This window comes from Terrapene carolina, unplaced genomic scaffold (assembly GCF_002925995.2).
Source record: "Terrapene carolina triunguis isolate 2854851 unplaced genomic scaffold, T_m_triunguis-2.0 Scaffold58, whole genome shotgun sequence".
Classification (NCBI taxonomy): domain Eukaryota; kingdom Metazoa; phylum Chordata; order Testudines; family Emydidae; genus Terrapene; species Terrapene triunguis.
This window is the reverse complement of record NW_020664409.1, coordinates 5,336,906-5,356,682: the sequence shown is the minus strand read 5'-3', so window position 1 is coordinate 5,356,682 and position 19,777 is coordinate 5,336,906. Positions and strand designations below refer to the sequence as shown.

The 19,777-nt window shown below is 41.1% G+C and overlaps 1 protein-coding gene across 1 annotated transcript in view; it reads right to left on the bottom strand.

The window, feature by feature from the left end:
* ATXN1 (ataxin 1) overlaps nucleotides 1–18,390 on the bottom strand; it is a 277,443-nt gene extending 259,053 nt beyond the window's left edge. Inside the window, exons 1-2 of the mRNA XM_026660308.2 lie at nucleotides 18,316–18,390; nucleotides 11,614–11,742 (exon numbers count right to left, since the gene is read on the bottom strand). The gene's annotated coding sequence lies outside the window, so the exon portion shown is untranslated. The remainder of the gene's footprint in view (nucleotides 1–11,613; nucleotides 11,743–18,315) is intronic.
* Nucleotides 18,391–19,777: the final 1,387 nt, after the last annotated feature.

Here is a 19,777-nt window from a genome sequence, read left to right as displayed (position 1 = left end):
TTTTACATGAGTGCAGTTCCATTTAAGTCGTCAGTTTAAGACTGGTATAATGGAGTAGGGAATCAGGCTTCCAGTATTTAACTGCTGTCTTTGGCTTACCACCTTACAAAATGCAAAACACTCAAAGTTCACATTAAACAAGATAAGGAGCATAAAAATCTGGTTGTTGCAACTCATACTGGACAGTGCTATTAGTTTCAGTGAGATACTCTACCTAAATAAAAGCTTTTTAAAATGGCACCAAATTCTATAACTGCTCCCCATTAAGTCTAGCCAGCTTACAGTTCAGAAAATTTGACAGTTATAGCTATAAACGTAGCTGAAGTGTCTCTTGGTCTGCATTTCTTCCATTCCTTTTGTCCACAACAACATTCAACAAATTGAACTCCTTACAAGGACTACTTCTGTTTAATGTAACAAAATGAATAGTCTATGACTATTGTCCATGCTGCAATTTTAATTTTCTTTAGGCTCCTTTCTGATTGTACTCTTAATAGATATCAGTTAGTGTCATGCAGTACCATCCTGTGAGAAATGTCCTTCTTTCACTCTGACACCATTTTAATTCACTCATCTTGCTAGAAAATGTATATTTCTTGAATTCACAACAGCGCTGAAATCAACACGAGTGCAAGTTACTCGGTACTTCCTAAAACCTATACAGAACCTTTATGTCTCTCCCCCATCACAGTAGTATCTGAGCACTTATAAGGTCTGGACTCTTATTTTGTCAGCTTATACAACTATGGAACAAAATACAGACTTTCTGGGGTGACTCCTTCTTCCTCCTTCCACCCTACTGATGCTGTAATGTCACATAGGCTACAGGACTACATGCCATATATATAAGCTGCCCAGAGGAAGAAAGATGCAATGTGATCTTTACTGATTAAGTTTAGGCACTATAGTAAAGTATAGCTTACTGGATAGTGACAAGTACCATCATTATCTTTTCCCATAAAATGGAATATAGACCTCATATAAAACACATTATATAGCCAGAGCTGCGAAATCAATTATCTGCCCAATATTTAATTAATCTACTATAGAGTTCCTAAAGCAATCAGTAGCTGTTTTTCCATAACTAGGTAACCAACAAATACTAGGCCAGATCACCACAGCAAAAGCCCAAGAAAACTCAGCAAGGCTGACCTTCCGGGGTGACCTGTAAATAATCCCCTCAAGGGAGAGAAGTCTGGTGGGGCCACAAGTGGGAGGGTGGAGAGACCTCCCAATCCTACAGATCCAGGGGATTGACAGGAAAGATCTCCCGCAGATCCATGGAGGCAGGCAACAGGCATGGAAGAGCTTTTTCTACTTCACTGGTCCTCACCCCCTTTGGCTGCCTAGCTTCCACGGGAGCCATGTTGCTGCTGGTGGTGGGGTCCCCTGGCGGCGACTCAGCAGTAGAAATGGAGGGAATTCAGGGAGAAGGACTACAGTCTCAAATGTATTACCTCCCTCCCTGCAAACAGGGGTCAGTCTATATTTTCATGTGGATGTCAGGAGGTTGGCAGCAATTCTGAGAAGACTTTATCTTGTGGTGATGTCATCTTTCTTAAAATCAGATTCTTAAATCTTAAGAGACTAATACTAAAGTAATCTTTCGCATTAAATGAAAGGTCATATTCCTACTAGACCATTTTAGCTCACATTTTAGCTCACGTTAGAAATATGAATGTGCATGTCTTTTGGACCTATTTTACCTCAATATACTTTAGCAATTGCTAAGAACCATACCTTTTTTTCAGAAGAAAATACTGAGGGCCAAATCCTGCAGTCCTTACTCAGGCAAAACTCCCACTGAACTCAAGGGGAGTTTTGACAAAGTCAGGAGTCCAAGATTTGGCCCTTCACGAAACGTTGGGGTGTCTGCAAAGTACTGTGAAGAAGGGCCAAGATAGTTCATGAGACTGGCAACCTTTCCCCTTGAGGTAGCAAATTCAAAATCAGCTTAGGTGAGTGACTGAAAGTTTTCACCAGCTGGTGGCTCCTTAGTGGCCTTTGTAACATGAGTCTCAATCCACATCATAACTGGCACCTTTAATTAGTAGACTCAGCCATGAGGCCAAGGAGAATGAATGACCCCTGCTCTGTACAAGTGATCCCTCCAGATCAGAGATGAGGCATTTTGTTCAGGGTGAGGCTGCTCGCCACGATGCAGTTGTACCTGTTTTATGGCTATGTCAACGATTTTAGGCCCAGATCCTCAAAGATATTTAGCTGATTAACTCCCATTAATTTTAATGGGTATTAGGCACCTACATACCTTTGAGGATCTAAGTCTTAGTTTGCAGGACTGGACATACAAGCCCACTTCAAGACCACAACAATCATTTTCAAAAAATTAAATAGTTTAAAAATTCAGTCTTTTGGGGGGGGGGAAAAAAAAAAAAAAATTTTAATTAACAAACCCCTTAAAAAAAAAAAAAAAAAAAGCATTTATATTATGTTCACAATTAGTGATATTTTGTAAAAATCAAAGTTCTACATATATAAATTTATATTGAATGTGTATGTTTACTGAACTGTACGTTGACTATTTAAGAAAGCAAAACATTCAATAGGAAGTTTGTGCAAAAAAAAAAAAAAAAGTCAAACTACTTGATTTTCCCCCCTCTGTTGACAATCAGAAACAACATTTCAGAGTCACAGCAAAAATAATTGCATTATTATTATAATTATATACTTCAAGCCACCTTTAATCAACTTAATTAATATTCCTTGCCAGGGTAAACTTTATTAAGTTTATTAACACACTTAAAGTGGATTGATCTGTTTGGAATTCTACATTTTATAAACCTTACAAATTCGTAAAATCACTAATTCCAGTTATTAATTTCACAAAAACATCAGCAAAGTAGTATGTTCTAACGCATTTTTCTCATTGATTAACTAAATCTGTGACAATCCTTGCAATGACTGGGCAGGAGGGATCCTTACGAACTTCTAATAAATCAGCAAGTCAGATGATGCAACATCGTGCAAGCTAACACACTGCATACTTCCTGCTAAACTACAAGAAAAATAGCCCGATTCTCAGCTTCTCTGGTCAGATCAGCAAAAACAAATCTTGCGGTATCAACAAGCATGGGGCAATGGCATTCATTAAAGTTAATGCACAGCCCCAATTCGGCCCCCACTGAAGTCAGTGTTAACACTCCCTTTGAATTTAACAGCACAGGATCAAGCCCTAGATGGAGGAATTTCATTGAAAGATATGTATGGGTTTGTGAAACTCACTTTGACCTTACCAGGAACTTCACATGCAGACTAAGGTCAGTATATATCCCCACGCACAGTGCTGTATCTAAGCACTGCTGGACTCATGTACCCACAGGGAAGAGTGCAATATTGTAGTTAGAAATGAGGGTGCTGGACAGTTATAAAGCATTCCTCAGCCAGAAATGGGTGTTGCTGTGGCCACCACACCAATGGAATGTAAAAGGGGATGGAGGAAGAATATTGAGACAGGTAAAAATGGAGAAAACAAAGTGATATTTTTCCTTAAGTATCACTTATTTTGAACAATGTTGTAATAACTAAATAGAACACACTGAAATGTAAAATAAATATTACCCATCTTTGACATTGTCTATTTCTTGTTTTTTTAAGAATAAGATTTTGTAAAAAATTATTTGGGTGGAGGAGCTTTGCAGGGACTGGATTGTGATGCAAAAGACATATTTTCATGAGAACTTATTTTTAACATCTTTCTAGGATTCTGTTTCATTCAGACCACATGGCTAAAATACAAATGCAATAGTAAAATAAAATCCCTGCTTTATTTTTGGAAAATACTCACTACTAAGCCTACCATTAACTGTGAACTGTTAACGTGTTTTATCGTGGTTTCAATGTTCCTATGGCAAAGCTGCATTTAGAAAACAAAGATAACCCTAGTCACACTCCGTCTTTTCTGAAGCACGGATTAAACACGGTATTCTGCTCAACAAGCCCATCACTGTTAAGTAACTCATCAGAAAATAAAGAGGGAATTATCAAATGGGAATTGCCAAGTAATTAATTCTCTGAAGCAGATGACATACAACTATCAAAGGGAGGGGCTTTCCTGCTAGTCAGATGTCAGAGGTAGGGTCTACTAAGCTGTAAATAAAAATGCATTCCATGTGATAGAGCTATGGGGTTTTTTAACCATATTGAAAATAAACATGAAATTCTGTTTAGTGCAATAATCCACTAAGATCTGTTTTAATGTAGGGAGGGGAGGGTTGCTCATGCATACAATGAAATTTCTAACTGTGCTGGATCCGCCTGCTGTTATCTGGGGAAGGCTATGCATACAGTACAGTACCAGAGAGGTGACGTGCTCAGGCACTAGGGAAGAGGAGAAACCCTTTTTCTATTACATTAATTTGAAAAAGCACTCCCTACTGGGCTGCTAGGATGTGACACTGACAATGAACAGCACCACTGGGAAAATATTCATTGGTAGAAACAAACTGAGCATGGCCAACAGGAATTATATTTGTAGTTTTTTGTAACCATGTTTCTTCCTAAAAGTTGACTCTCAAGTGTTTACATTCACAAGAATATTTAAATACACACACAAAAAACAAAGGCCCTAGCACATGGGTGACTAGCAAACAAAAATGTGTTATTATTATGACATTCACCACTACATTCCAAAACATGGTGTTACACAGTACAGGCTTGTCTACACAAACATTTTATTCACAGCAAGCTGGGGTCTGACTCTATCCCACGCCAGCCTGCCACCCATTAACTGGCCCTGTGCACCCTGCTGATACACATTAGCAGTTCATTAATAGGTTTTGATTTAGTCCTCTTTAAAACCAGGTGGCAGTGGTACCAAGGAGGAAGCTCAGTCTGAGAGGATTTCAGGTCTCCTCTTCTCCTATAAACACATGATCTACCAGTGAAATCCCAGGACTCATTTACCTCAGGTGGCTGATCCTTTTTAACCTTAGCCAAAGAGCCCCAAGTTTTTCACAAATGCAAAATAATATGAAATAAAACAACAACAAAATCACGCAGCAGCAGCAGCAGCTCCTGTCCCTGGGGGGCTGGGCCTAGTTCCCCGCTCCAGGTGTTGCAAAGCACATGGGAATCACAGAGCTGCTCAGGTTTCACTCAGTAGCCACCACTGCGAGGCAAGCTGACTCTGTAATCTCACCCCTACCACCCAGGGCCAGGACCTGATCCCTCCCCCGCTCCCAAACTCCTCCACACCGCTGGGGGCAGGACTTAACCACACCCCCTGCAAGTGGATAAAATGGATAAAACAAAAGAACATGCAATTCCCCAAAAAATTATAAAAAACAGGAAGAGTTCCATGGGACTTTACTTATTCGCACTGGACACCAGCCGCCAGATGCAACAAGCTAGACCAACGGGTTTTCAAACTTTTTTTCTGGCAACCCAACTGAAGAAAATTGTTGATGCCCGCGACCCAACCGAGCTGGGGATGAGGGTTTGGGGTGTGGGAGGGGCTTGGGCTGGGTCAGAGGGTTGGGGTGTAGGGGTGAGGGCTGCGGGGAGGGGCCAGGAATGAGGGGTTTAGGGTGTGGGAGGGAGCTCTGGGCTGAGGCATGGGGTTGGGGTGCGGGAGGTGATCAGGGCTCTGGGCTAGGGATGCAGGCTCTGGGGTGGGGCCGGGGATGAGGGGTTTGGGTGCAAGAAAGGGCTCTGGGTTTGGGGGGGCTCAGGGCTGGGGCAGGGCATTGGGGCGCGGGCTTACCTCGGGTGGCTCCCGGTCAGCGGGAGTGCTACGGCAGGTTTCCTGCCTGTCTTGGCACCGCGGACTGTGCTGAGCCCTGGAAGCGGCCAGCAGCAAGTGCAGCTCCTAGGCGGAGGCGCACAAGTGGCTCTGCGCAGCTCTTGCCCACAGACACTGCCCGCCCCCAGCTCCCATTGGCCAGGAACCAGCCAATGGGTGTGCAGAGCCGGTGCTCGGGCAGCACACGGAGCCCTGTGCGCCCTCCCGCCTATGAGCCAGACCTGCTGCTGGCTGCTTCTGGGGTACAGCGTGGTGTCAGAACAGGTAGGAACTAGCCTGCCTTAGTTGGGCAGCACTGCCGACGAGACTTTTAACGGCCCAGTCGGTGGTGCTGACCAGAGCCACCACGTCCCAGTGCCTTCCATTCCGTGACCCAGTACTGGGTCGCGACCCGCAGTTTGAAAACCACTGAGCAAGACAGTGTTACCTTTCCCAGTATTAAACTTTCAAGTCCTATCACTTACAACCCAATTGTGCTTCCATGATGCTCTGACGATGGCAAAAAAACTCTGCCAATTTGGTCCAATGGGAAAAAATTGTTCCTGACCCCAAAACAGGTGACTGGTCAGACCCACCACACCCTAAATAACACAGCCTCTACACTACAGCTATGAAGAGGGAGGACAGGGCAGCTTGCCATTGCCAGGCACAGTCCACGCACCTACGCCTTTCCCATGACCCGCTAGTGGGTCAGAACCTACTATTTGGGAAACACGGTCTTAGAGTAACTTCACTACTGAATTAGCCTGGGGTTTTACCCAGCTGGTGGCCTAACACCCCATCCATCCACACACAAAAACTTCTCTCCTTAGCCACCTGGGAGTATGGGTTAGAGCCCAGGTTCTGCTCTCACTCAGGCTGGTAACCCACCCACTTTGCAGTGAGGATGCAGGCTAAACCATTAAAGTGCTGATAGTCCTTCATTGCCTTCCCACAATTTCCCTGTGTGCCCAGAAGGACAGACAAGTTCTCCCACAATTCACTGGGAAACAATCTTAGAGCAGCTTAGCTTACCGCAGCACAATCAACCACGGAATAAGTTCCCAGGGGATCTAGCGACACACATGGATTTCTGCACCATCAGTGAGGACACAGTAACCCGGGTATGGCTGCTCATACCGGCCTAGGCTAACCTGTATGCTCATACCCAGATGCCATCACCCAGGCTAACTCTGCCATGAAGACATACACCCTCCAGGTGCATGCATGTGCAAATCCAATAACATGCAATTATACAACCTGCACACACAAAAAGATGAGTGTGTGCACACGGGTGGTGCGGATGTGCAAAATCAGAGACCATTTCTGACATTTTGGTCCTAAAAATAAAAAAAAGGTTCAATGTCACATTAAAACTTATTCTGCCTAACGCCTCTGAGATGATAAAAGTGTTCCTTTAAAGTAAGTTAAAAATGATGGGCCAGATGTTTCTCCACTGCCTTGCATCTTGTGTAGTCATTCACATCAGTGCAAAGTGGGTAAAAACCACTATCAGATCAGAATGGTAGTGTTTTCATACTCACTTTGCACAAGTGTAAATACACATACAAGGTATAAGACAGTGGAGAATCAGCTCCTTGCTTTGTATACAAACACATTTATTTACTTATGTTACTACTAAACCTTATATTGTTAAAAGTGAAAGAATTTTTTAAATTGCAGTTTCTTTGTTATTTATGCTGTTTGATTACTTTTTTCTTATCTTTCAGATTAGAAAAATAAAATCAGTGAAGACAGTTTCACTCTCGGGTTCTTAACGTTGTCATGTTGATAAGCCAACCAGTGCAAGGAAATGTTTCTGTGGAATTTCAAAATAAAGAAGCATTTCTATTCATCGTCAGTTTTATTAAATCTTTTAAAATTTATATTTGGGGCTACATGTAAGTTGACAATGTCCTTTTAAACCTGGTGTATACATAGCTATTTATGTTACACTGATTTTTATTTTTCAAAAGAGCACTTTCAATTCTTAAACTCATGGTGAAAACTTCTCTCTCATAGTCCATTAAAAATGTGACATTGAAAAACATCTTTTTAAAGTAGAAGTAGGAACCCTGAACCATGGCTCAAATTCTGGCTTATGTGACAAGAGAACACAACTTTAGCATTCCCATCTTAAGCACATCACAAAACTCAACTCAATTTATCTACATCAGAATACCTTCATACAATTTGGCATGAGACTGGCAGTCTTTGTTCAAGAAAGACCTAGGAATGATAGAGCAGAGGTATAGAGTTGTGTGCAGAAGACTGCAAAGCACTTCCTTGTGTGATGCCAGTCTGCACTGTTAGTTCTTCATTTTCATGTACATTAAATTTACTCCCACACTTAAATACAAAACAAGCAATTAAAAAATTAAATGTGATTTCTAATTACTATCCAATTATACCTAGTTCAAATCCATCTTCATTTTCCTGGTACTCTTAGCTCAGTCAAAATCTCCACCACCGTCTGTTAGTCCTCCCACCACTATGGCCTTCACATGTAAAAAGAAAAAGCAGAACCAGCCAGTAGAAGAAACACCAACTCTGCACTCTCAAATGGCCAGCAGGGGGCATTAATAACTTCCCCATACAGACAAATCACATTCTACTTTTACTAAAAATGATGTGTGTATAATATATATATATATAAAACCTCTGTCTATAAACAAGCTGTAAATGAGTATTCAGCATATGTTAGAAACACACCACATTTAAAACCAGCTGAACATATCTTACGTAAAAGGGATACCATGTTAAGCAATGTATACCCGTAGTTAATGAAACTTCACAAAGTACAGTAAATGGATTGCTACAAGTGGGACAGTTGCTACAGAGTCAACTAGATGTCACAATATGATTAATAGATATCACATGAATTGAACAGTGGAAAAGATTAAAAGGAATCTAGCTGTTAAAATGTCCAGTATTTCAACAAAATTCTCTTAACACAACTGTTTAAAAGGAAATGAAGTCATTTGCCTACCTGAAAGGAGGCAATGCATGCTCTGAACAAACAAACACTAACTCTCCCTATGTTTTTTAGTTTTAGCCAAAATTAATCGAAGACAGGGTTAAAAAAAGCTATTTTAATAACCTTTTTACTCATCCTGATGTCTTTATTCAGGCAAAATGATTATTAAAGTCAGTGTGAGTTTTACCTAATAAGAACAGTAAACACTAAAGACTTGATCCTACAAATTCTTAAACGAGTGACTTCACTACTTTACTTGCTGCAGTAAATGGTATTATTCATGTGAGTAAAGTTGCCTATGTTTGTAGAATTAAGCCTTAAGTAAGGACTTCAGGATTTGATCTTACGTGTGTTAAATCAATGGTGCCCAATATTTTGTCCATATGAGGGACACAAAGAGAACATGCCATAAGCCACCTAGTTTGCATTTAGTGGAGCAGACTGCTGCCATCCTCCTCCTTGGCAAAATACTAGAGTAGGAGAGGGCTGTGGTCTCAGCATACAATGTTCCATCTTTGACCTGTGCAACTTGTCTGTGGCCACTGGCCACACTACAGAACTTAGGGTAACCAGACAGCAAATGTGAAAAATTGGGATGGGGTAGGGGGTAATAGGAGCCTAAATAAGAAAGAGACCCAAAAATCGGGACTGTCCCTATAAAATCGGGACATCTGGTCACTCTAACAGAACTCCATGGGTCACATTCCATCAGTTGCAACTCTGGGGATCCCTGTTAAATCAAATGACAAGGATAATGTCTGTAACCAGCCAGAATCCATCTAGATAACTTTTACATTATTTACTCTGATACACACTGGGCTTGATTTTGATCTCACTCTGGAGTAAATCAGGAGTAAGCGCTGAAGACAGTGGAGTTAAACCAATGTAAAACTGATGAGACTGAAGAAACAAGCCCACTGTATTTTAACAACAAAAACATATTTGGTCTAAGGTCCATTAAGACAACTTTAAGCTTCTGTGTACAAAGAAAGCGGTATTATATTTGTATTATGCCAATGGCTAAGAATCAATTGTACTGGACATAACAAGGTTATTTTTATGCAAAATGTTTACTTAATATTTATGATATTGTTTTTAATGCAATCACAGGAAATATCAGCTGCTAGAATATTCAAGGTGACTTAGCAATACATTATGGGTAATAACAATGTGGGTATTCAGAAGATACTTAAATTTGATTAATATGCTATAAAGCATTACTTCTTCTAGCTATTAGTTAGGAGCCTTTTCTGTGTAATAATTTCTGTAAACAAAAACAGTTTTACAAAACCTGAGCTAATTCTGGACAAATGACGACCTCTGTGGAAATGTTAATGCCTTGACAAAAAGATTTGTTACACCTGATCTCCAAGTCAACATCTGCTATCAAGAAAATTTTCTGAAACTGAAGGGTGAAAATGTGTTAGGGTGCTTTATCTGGCAATTTAATTCTCAAAAAGAATAGTCCTTCAGAGATATAGTGGTTACAACATGCCCCCTCCATTCTAGATGATTACTGTAGACCATAAGAGGCATGTCTTTACATGCAACTACATGCTTAGACTACTTCCCTTTAAAGAACAATACCCCATCCTGCAGTCACAATAAAATGTAAATTTATGTACTGCACACTTCACTATGACATACTGTATACATTAAAAAGTTATTCCACTACACAGACTTTCTGATCAGCTTTTCATCAACAGAATACTATAGTAACTCAAGTTTTCTGGCTTTAATAAAAACAAAAAACGTACTTTCAGTTTCTGAATCTAATTCCCCAGCTTAATTTGCCATATTATTTAAAAGAACAGCCTATTTTCTTCCTGCAACCTTTATATTTTTGTTACCATTAGCAGGATAACCAATCCCAAGTACTTAAAAATCATGAGTCAGGGCCATGAGATAGGCTTAAAAACCATGAGACTCAAATAAATAAGAACATTTGGGTTCTTTTTATTTGCAGTATGATTGACCCCTAAAGGCTCAACACATTTTCAAGCTCTTCTCCACAAACATATGAGATACAAACTTACTTTTAAAGGGGGGTGAGGGGAGGAAAGAAAAGAAAAAAAAGATTGTCCTGTAATCACATCACCGCAGAACCTGGGGATATAAGCAAATCACCAAGGATCACAAGACTTGCAATAAAATCATGAGAGCTGACAACACTGCTTAAGCCAGAGTAAAAGAAAGACGTGGGTATGTCACTAGTGACTGGTTATCCATGGTTTTAAGCAGGGCTAGCCCTAGACCAAATGCACCCAGGCAAGGAGTGTCTTCGGCACGCCAGACTCGTTCCCCCCACCATTTGTTAAACTTTTGAATACTTTACACCACCCCAAGCCTAGCGCCCCCAAGCCCTGCACCCCAGACAGTTGCCTGCCCCTAAATCCGGCCCTGGTTTTAAGGGAGAATCCGCATGCCAAACAAGGCTTTCTACACAGAAGGAAATCTGGAAGTTGAAAAAGGCAAAGAGTCTGCAAGCAACACAACCCACAACAACAAAACAAAAATTGCCAATAAAAGTACAAGATGGATTTCTATTATTTTATGCATGGCAGTTTATGACAAAGCTCAAAGCATGAAAGCTTTTTATACATCTCATAATCTTTCAGTAACCAAATACATTTTGACCTAAGGTGAGATAAGAACCACTGATCTGCAACGCAGCATCCTACAAGGCAGAGATTTGAGACACAAGTAATATGATTTGCTGACTTGGGTAATACCATAATAGTTGTTATTTATTTATAAAGCACCCCCATTCCTGGTCATGTTGAGGTAGAATAATTTCGTGTCAAATGAATTATAAAAACATTTTAAGGTGTCCAGGTTTACCAAAAGAAAGGGCAGTGTACACTCATGAGAGAAATAAAAAGCATTAAATCCTCACCTTGTTCACAAAGCATCTCTCTATGGTGAAGACAAAAATGATGGTCGTCACTGTTCTATGGGGGTGAAGAAGAAATTCACAGCTTAAACTGCTTCCTCATCTGGCTTCGCCGGCAATGTGACTGTTGATCTACAAGTTGAGGAGATGAAAACCAAAATGAAAAAAAAAAATCAGTTAAAAACCAACCAACTTAGCAGTGGCCATACAAGGGCCAAAATATTCCTGTGAAGATTGGGAAGGGTTCTATCCAGAGCAGAATCATTCATAATACTGAGGGTCAATAACATCAAAAGATTACAGAGTTGTGTCTGAATTTGAGTTACAGAAGGATGGCAATTCACTTTCAACAAGTGACACAACTAGAGTGAAAACCAGGACTCAGAACAACAAGCCTGTACTCAAAAAGCACATTGGTAAGTGTGCTGTTTACATCTTACACCAGCTTGAGCCTATCAGGGACATTTATGATCTTCACTGGCTCACGAGTACATCTTCATGAAACACAAAAAAAAAAAATCTACATTTCATGGGTGTCCAAAAAGACAAGTCATTCATGCACAGTGTAGCTGAAATTAACTAAGGATGTGCACTCACATGTGTACCCATTCTTGTGTGTGTTCGTATATGGGCGCCCTTGGCCTCTCTTCCTGCCAGCAGCTATGACACAGATGTGCACTGTCTACTGCAGGCTGGGGCTAAGGAGTGTATGGTTCTGAGGAACTGACATGTGGCAGAGAGCACAGCCCATTTACTCTGTCTCTATGTGCTTTCCAAAATGTGATATTGGTGACTTTAGAAAACATAAGTCAGTTGTGATGACAGTCTTCACTGGCAACAGAACACAATTTCTTTGAGAGGCATCATCCAAAAAGCAGACCATATTAAGGGGATCTAGATAAAAAAGTATTAGATTTTGTGGCATTTCCCCAGTTCTATCGTCTTAATCCCGGCATGCTGGAATTAATGTATTTTACTGGAAATTCCCAGATAATATAAACAGAAAGTACACTATGACAGCAATATTTTTCTAATTCTATATTTTTAATCATTAAAAATTACAGGGAGCCAGCATCACAATTCTGCTGACATCACATATCAAACAAAATATGTTTTGCTTTTTCACTTGGAACCTCACCAAATATTTTTTGTCACTCTTTAGCAGGACTACTATTCCTCTGTCGTGAGGCAGTTTTGTGTTTGAGTTTGAGAGCATACTTATGGCCCCTGTTCATCCAAGGACTTGCGCACACGTTTAACTTTATGCCAGTACTTAAATCCATCCTTATTCAGCAAAGCACTTGCAGGATTTAAGCATGTGCTAAAGTGTTTTTCTGGATTGGGGCCAATAACACATTCATGCACATAGCTATTCATAGTAGAATACAAAACTATCACACAATATAGTTGTAGGAGAAAATATAGTAAAGTAATAGCTGAATAACAAATACACTAAGCTCAAGAAGAAACCAGACTTACTTGTCTAGTTTCTGTAACTTCCAAATACACCTTTGTCTGCAGAGTTGTTAAAATTAAAAAATAATAATAATAATAAACTTATACAAAATAAATATCAGCTAAATCAAAATCTTATCACCTTAAACTTTTCCCCCCACATTTTTTAAAATGTATGACTTTTGAATATCTGTTACATGCCAGAGGCCAAAAACATCTTGTGTGTGTTTGTTCTCCCTGTCCAAAGATAAATATACTAATTTGTCTCACTCAAAGTTCTGCATAAGGTAAAATTAAATGACCAAGTCAATATTTTCAGTTTTAAAAGCTTAGTGTATTAAATTTCTTAGATGCAAAATTCACTGGCATAAAGCACACCATTTCTTGGGTCTGACATACTTTCCTATACCACGCCTGCTGTACTTCTGTTTGTCACGCTCATTACATTTTGATTTGTTAAAGTAGACCTGGTTATAGCAGTCTCAGCAGAGGACTCCAGCTAAAGCTGTTCTCTGAACTGATTAAGTTGCATGAACTCTACCTGAACAATCTTCCACAATAGTTAATCACTCAAAAACCTGTCTGATCAGCTAACAGCCTCATAGTGGGCTGTCTCATATTCTGAACTACAGTTGAAACCAAGGTACATTTCAAACCACATATGCAATTGTTATATACATTTTTTAAACCAAAATACACCTTGTTACTGCACCTATTCGCAGACCACAGCAAAAGCATTGTACTATATGAATAGCAATACAAAAATAGTGGGTTACTCCTGCTCCCTTTGAAGTTAATGAGAGTTTTGCCATTGAATTTCAGTGGGAGGACGATCAGGTCCTGAGTTTTGATTCTCTAGATATATTACTAATATAAACTATTTTCATATTTCAAGTAATTAGATGCTTTTCAATTGGCTGCATTTAACGGTCTATTTTAAAAAAAAATTAAGATGAAACAAGGCTATCGGATAGATTACAAAAAGATTTTTTTTTTTTTGGAGGCAAAGGGAATTCAGGCCTGTTTTAAAAGATCCTTTAAAATCAGACCATTTTTGTCAAGCTTTTTTATAATGAAATCCAGGGGCAAATTTGTTTTTCACAAGTTCATATAACGCATTTTTTAAAAAATTTACTCTGCAATGCTGTGAGCCACATTATAAGCAATTTGTATACGAAGCATGATGCAGTACAAAGGATCGTACAAACGGCAGGAGTCAGTTTGTATGGTTATTTGACTTTCTCCAGTCCCATTTTCCTAATCCCCTCCATACCTAGCCCAAAAACAAAACGACTGATGAATGTTGTACAAAGATGATGACACAACACCCTTATTTTACACACACACAAAAAAGAAGAAGAAAAAAAAAATAAAAGCCCAAATCAGCCACTGCACTAAAGTGTTGTACTTAGAGTGAGAAACTGTTCATGAACTTCCCCATGAGAAGAAATTCCTCTGCTTGGCAGACAGACAGAAACCTGCAGGCTCAGTTACACTGCAGCTGGGATTGTGAGCTGGCAGGCAGTGCAAGATTTGACCCATAGACAGGCATTACTCCTCTTGTTACCTTCTCCAGTCTCGTACTTCAACATGAGAGCTATTAAAATGTCTGTTTTATTATTATATTTTTTTGGATACTATTAGGCTCCAGCAGTTAAGGGCCTGATCCTGAGAGGTGTGGAGTACTGAACCATTGGGAATTGTGGGTACACGTCACTGCTCAGAATCAAGCCATTAAAGCCACAGGTCTAAATTCACCATTGGTATAACTGGGAGAAACGTGAATGGAAACGTTAGCCACTTATGCAAGTGGTGAATTCAGCTCCTCCAGCACAGTTCTGAAGTCCTTACTCAGACAAAACTCCCACTCCAGTCAATAGCAGTTTTTGCCTAAGAAAGGTGTAATAAAGACTTCATGGTTACACACAACAAGACAGATTCTGAGCTCCATTACTCTGAATGTGGCCCACTGGAATTACTCCAGATTTACACTAGTACAATAGAGAGCCACATTTGGTCCATTTAAAAAACACATATATTATTTCTTAAAAGACTAGTGTAATAGTGTAGTATTCAAACATGGACATTAAAGACAAAAATATTCCTCAGTTAAATGTATTATTAAATCGCAGTAAACAACCTGAAGCTCTTTATATTCTTAAAGTGCACTTTTTACATTGGAGAAAAATGCATTACAAACATTGAAGCAAAAGGCCTTCAACTGTATGCTATGATGAAAAAATATCTTTTAAAGTAGTATGAAAACAAATGTGAAAGAGCTTACTATTATCAGAAACAAACTAACCAGTATTGAGTCTGTCACAGATAAAATAGCCTTGGGTTTTTAGTTGGTTTTATTACAGTATATATACACCCTACGTTTTTGCAAGGTGAAAATGCAAATTCAAATACCAAATAAAACACATCCAAGGCCCTGAGCCTACTAAGAATTATGGACATGCTTAACTTAATACACTATCAGTTAAGTAATAATTATAATGTGAATTATCAGTGACTTAAATTATATTAGTCAGAGCATGTAAAGTTAAGCAACATGTATAGATTATGGCAGGTTTGGGGCCTACCATATTAACCCTTTTAATGGTGACATTTTCACAACTTCATACATATGATTTCAGCCTTCAAATGGTTAAACACCCAACAAATCAAAAGCACCAGATTGCAAAAGAAGCTTTCAGATACGCTTGGGAAAGACTTTTAAAAATTAACAAAACATTTGTTGATTCATTAACAATAAACACGGGTGGAACTGGTAGAACGATTTCATTAGCTAACTAAATATATTTGCATACTCTGCACACATGTAAAATCTGACAGTCCAGTGCTGTAACAGCTCAGAAGTATCTTTCATAAAAGTTCAGTGGTTAGGAAATGTCATAATATGCTTAAATATTCTCCAAGAAGACATAGAAGTGAGCTGTACAGTCTGTCCAACATAAATATTGTACATACGCCACTTGAGGTAGCCCAGTCACAAGACAAACACACCTGAATGGACGATGAATACTGTCTGTTACCATGGCAGCCTGATCTAATTACATGACTGATCAGGGCTAGAGTAAGTGCACTGAAAACCTATAGCACTGACATGTATCTACATGACGAGAGAGAGACAGACAGAGTTGAAGAGAACCTATGAACCTTTGCCTTCTATAAACGATGATGAGATTAAAGCCATCCATTTAAAAGAATTGCTGCCTGAAAAATATTGGGCCATTTTCATGAACAAATTGGAGGTCAATACAATAAAATCATAACTTACTATTAAAAGGTACCTTGCAGCATCTCAAAAATAACTACAATGGGATATTTTTTTCTGTCACTCTCAATTATCTCTCCCTCATTCATAACCCTTGCTCCACAGAGCTATAAAACTGAACTGTCTTCACCACCCAAACAAACAGAGCTACATTAACATGAAATCTGAATTTTCCCTTAACTGAAGGTTACATCAGAAGCTAAAATGAAAAGACCTTGACTTCCCTAACATGTCAGCAAAGTAACTGGCTATGCCTGAACACATCTGACATGTAAGTAGCCAATACTGCATAACATATATAACAATGATAATTAAATATTAAATATAACGTGCATTATGAAATATGCATTTCTTTATAATATGAAACATAAAATGTTTCAAAAACTAAGGTCATCCACATTCACAATTCCTTATTTGTACATAAAGAATATTTGTAAGGAACAACTGTTTACATCATTATGTTTATTTCTGGGACATAATAAGGAATGCTTACAATTTTGGCTAATTGTATCCGGAGTCCAGGATCACAGGGGGAGATGCAGTTTGGAGTCCCTATTGCACAGCATACGGTAAACAAAATAAAAATAGCTTGTTGTTCTTCTTATCCACATAGTACATTATATAACCAGCTTCGGACTTGTTTTCTTTCTATTATTACTCTTCATTAATTTCCTGCATCTTCAATGGCATGGAAACAGTTCCCAATCCCGTCTTTTTATCATCATTATCATCACTACTACTGAAGGAGCCAATGTTTTCTAACAAATTTTAGGTTAATCTCTAATAGTCTTAGAAATTATTATATTCCTTGATTGGTTTGTATGTACTAAATAAATGATTATTCTGTTACTGTGTTTTATTTAAAAACCAACCCAAACAAGGGGAGGTCAGAGTCAAGAGAGGAATGCATACCTGCAACATAAATTAAAGAGAATGCAGCAGTCACAATCAGAAATGGAGAGAGCAAAATATTGCTATATCCAAGGATAATCACATCAATTCTTTAGCACCAGAGGCTGTTGCTAATCCCCCCTGGAGAAGCTAAATGGTCTCTTTGCTTTTAGCCAGCCTCAGCTCTCTCTCCCTGGCAGGGACTGGAGGAGGGTCAAAGCAGGAGAGGCTCTGCAGACAGTGTGAAGGGGAAAACGGGACACCCAGGCCTCCCCTGACCCCCGGCACTAGCCCTCCTCACTCACTGCTGGAAGTGCCAGCTGGTGTCTCCAGCCGGCCTGGGCCGTGAGTGCAGCGTAGTGGGTCCGCTGCTGAGCGCATTCCCCGTCCCAGCGCCGCCTCTTCCCCCTCCTCCTCGCTCCATTCACCCCTCCGGCAGCCACCCTGACCCAGCCCGTACTACACAGCCCAGCACGGGCTGGCCCGGCCGACCGGCGGCAAAGCCTCCCCCGCCGCAGCCCGCACAAACCCGGTGTCGTGCAAAACTCCAGCCGCTCTCACTTGCCTCCGCGCCAGCTAATGCACCAGGGGCAGCCACAGCCAGAGCCCGGCAGCAGCAGAGCGAGCGTGAAAACGCCACCCCTCCTTAGCACACACACACACGCGTCCTCTCTCCTCCCATTGGGGGGGGGGAGGGGGTGACTGAAAGCAACCCAGACACAGGGGCTACGGCTGTCTCCTTGCCTGTACCCCTCCTTTCTCCTGCCTCCTTCTCCCCCCCCCCGAAGACATTTCTTGCATGCACAGAGTGCAACGAATTCCAGCCCCCCCCATGTCCCTCCACCGCCCCCCAGGATCGCAAAGCCATTTTCTGGCCTCCAGCCTTCCCAAGGCGGGGGGGGGGGGTGGACTGGGCTCCCGGGCTGGGCTGCAGGAAGGCTGAAGCCCCAGTGTGGGGGTGGCTCGTCCAGTCCCCCCCCCCAATGTTTCTCCAGCTGGAAAGCGCTGGAGGTTTTCAATCGAAAGGAGGAAAGAAGCCGGGGAAGCAAAAAGCAGAGAAGGAATAAAAAGCCACTTACTGCCAAGTGTCAAGGGAGGTGGGGGCAGAGAGAGACTCACACACACTGTCTTGCTAGCTGATCACAGGGCTTGGGGGCGGGGGGGGTTATGTTGGTTGCCTTTTTCTCTCTCTCCTTCCCCCTGCAGTGACACAGGTCCTGGATGTCTCCACCACTGTAGTAGAAATGATGTCTGCGGTACAGCGCTCTCTCTCCCCCGCTCCTCTCTCTCCAGTATGTAAATGTGTAATAGAAGCCAAATATGGAGCAGTTGGCTGCCTCTGCAACAGCTCAAGGATCCTACTTCATGCAAAAGGGACGGGGGAAGGGAGGAGAGGAGGAGGAGGCGGCACGGCAACACTTTGGCAGGCGGCCAAGAGAGCCACACAGATTATTGCATACGCACCACAGAGCCGGGCCAAGCCAGTCTTAACCCTTTACACGGCTTCTGCCCAGTTACGGGAAGAAAGGGGGGGGGGGAGGAGTTGTGGTGGGGTTTGTTGGTGTTTCTTCCCCCACTTCAAAAGGCAACGTTTGCCCTCAAAAGCACAATTAAAATAATACTGATCATCCGCTGTGCTTCTCTGAAGACTCGCATCTTGGGGATCTCAAAGCGCTCTGCAAACAGTAATGAAAGTGACCAAGAGATTCACTTGTTTAATAGAAGAGAGCCCGCCGGGGATGCCTGCTGTCCTTTGAAAATGGCGAGTGCTAATTTAGGGGACTCCTGAAGATCGGCCACTCAGTCTTTCACCATGAGGACTTGAGGGGGTCGTTTTCCTAATTAGTATTATTCTTCCAGGGACAAATCGTCAACTCCTATTGGAGTCGCTTGGCAAAAAGGTGCCTACCACCTAAATCAAGTCCCAAATGACCTTTACTCTGATCCCTTATTAAACAGCAAGAAGGCAGATAGATTTGGACCTTGTATAAACAGATACCTTTGGGTGCTGACCACCTTTCCAGACTCCCTAATACACACTGTGCCAATTACACTTAATCTGAGGCTGAACCTCTCCCAACTATTCCCCCAAGTAGAGCAATTTACCTCTCCATGATGCTCCGGCCTCCGCTTGTTGCCCTGTTCTATCCTCCTGAAGAAATGACACAGGCCTCAAGGGCACCATTACCATGGGTTGGGGGATTGGGGCAAGTGGCTTTGCAACCTGGCACATAGGGTCACAGCGCCACTCAGGCTTGGCCCAGTCACCCCTCCATCATGACAGGGGGCGACCAGGTCAAACCTGCCACCAAAGGCAGGTGCCTAGCTTGCCTGTATCTAGAGAGGCCTCTGGTTTTTATACCCCCAGCTACAGAGCTTTATCTCAAACTGTATCAGCTCATGCCTTTGGTTCAATCCCCAGTGGAGGGGGAGAGTAATACACTTAGGCCTGGTCTACACTATGCCTTTAATTCGGATTTAGCTGCGTTAATCCGAATTAATCCTTATACAATCTGTTTCCCAAATTCGAATTATCTAAAT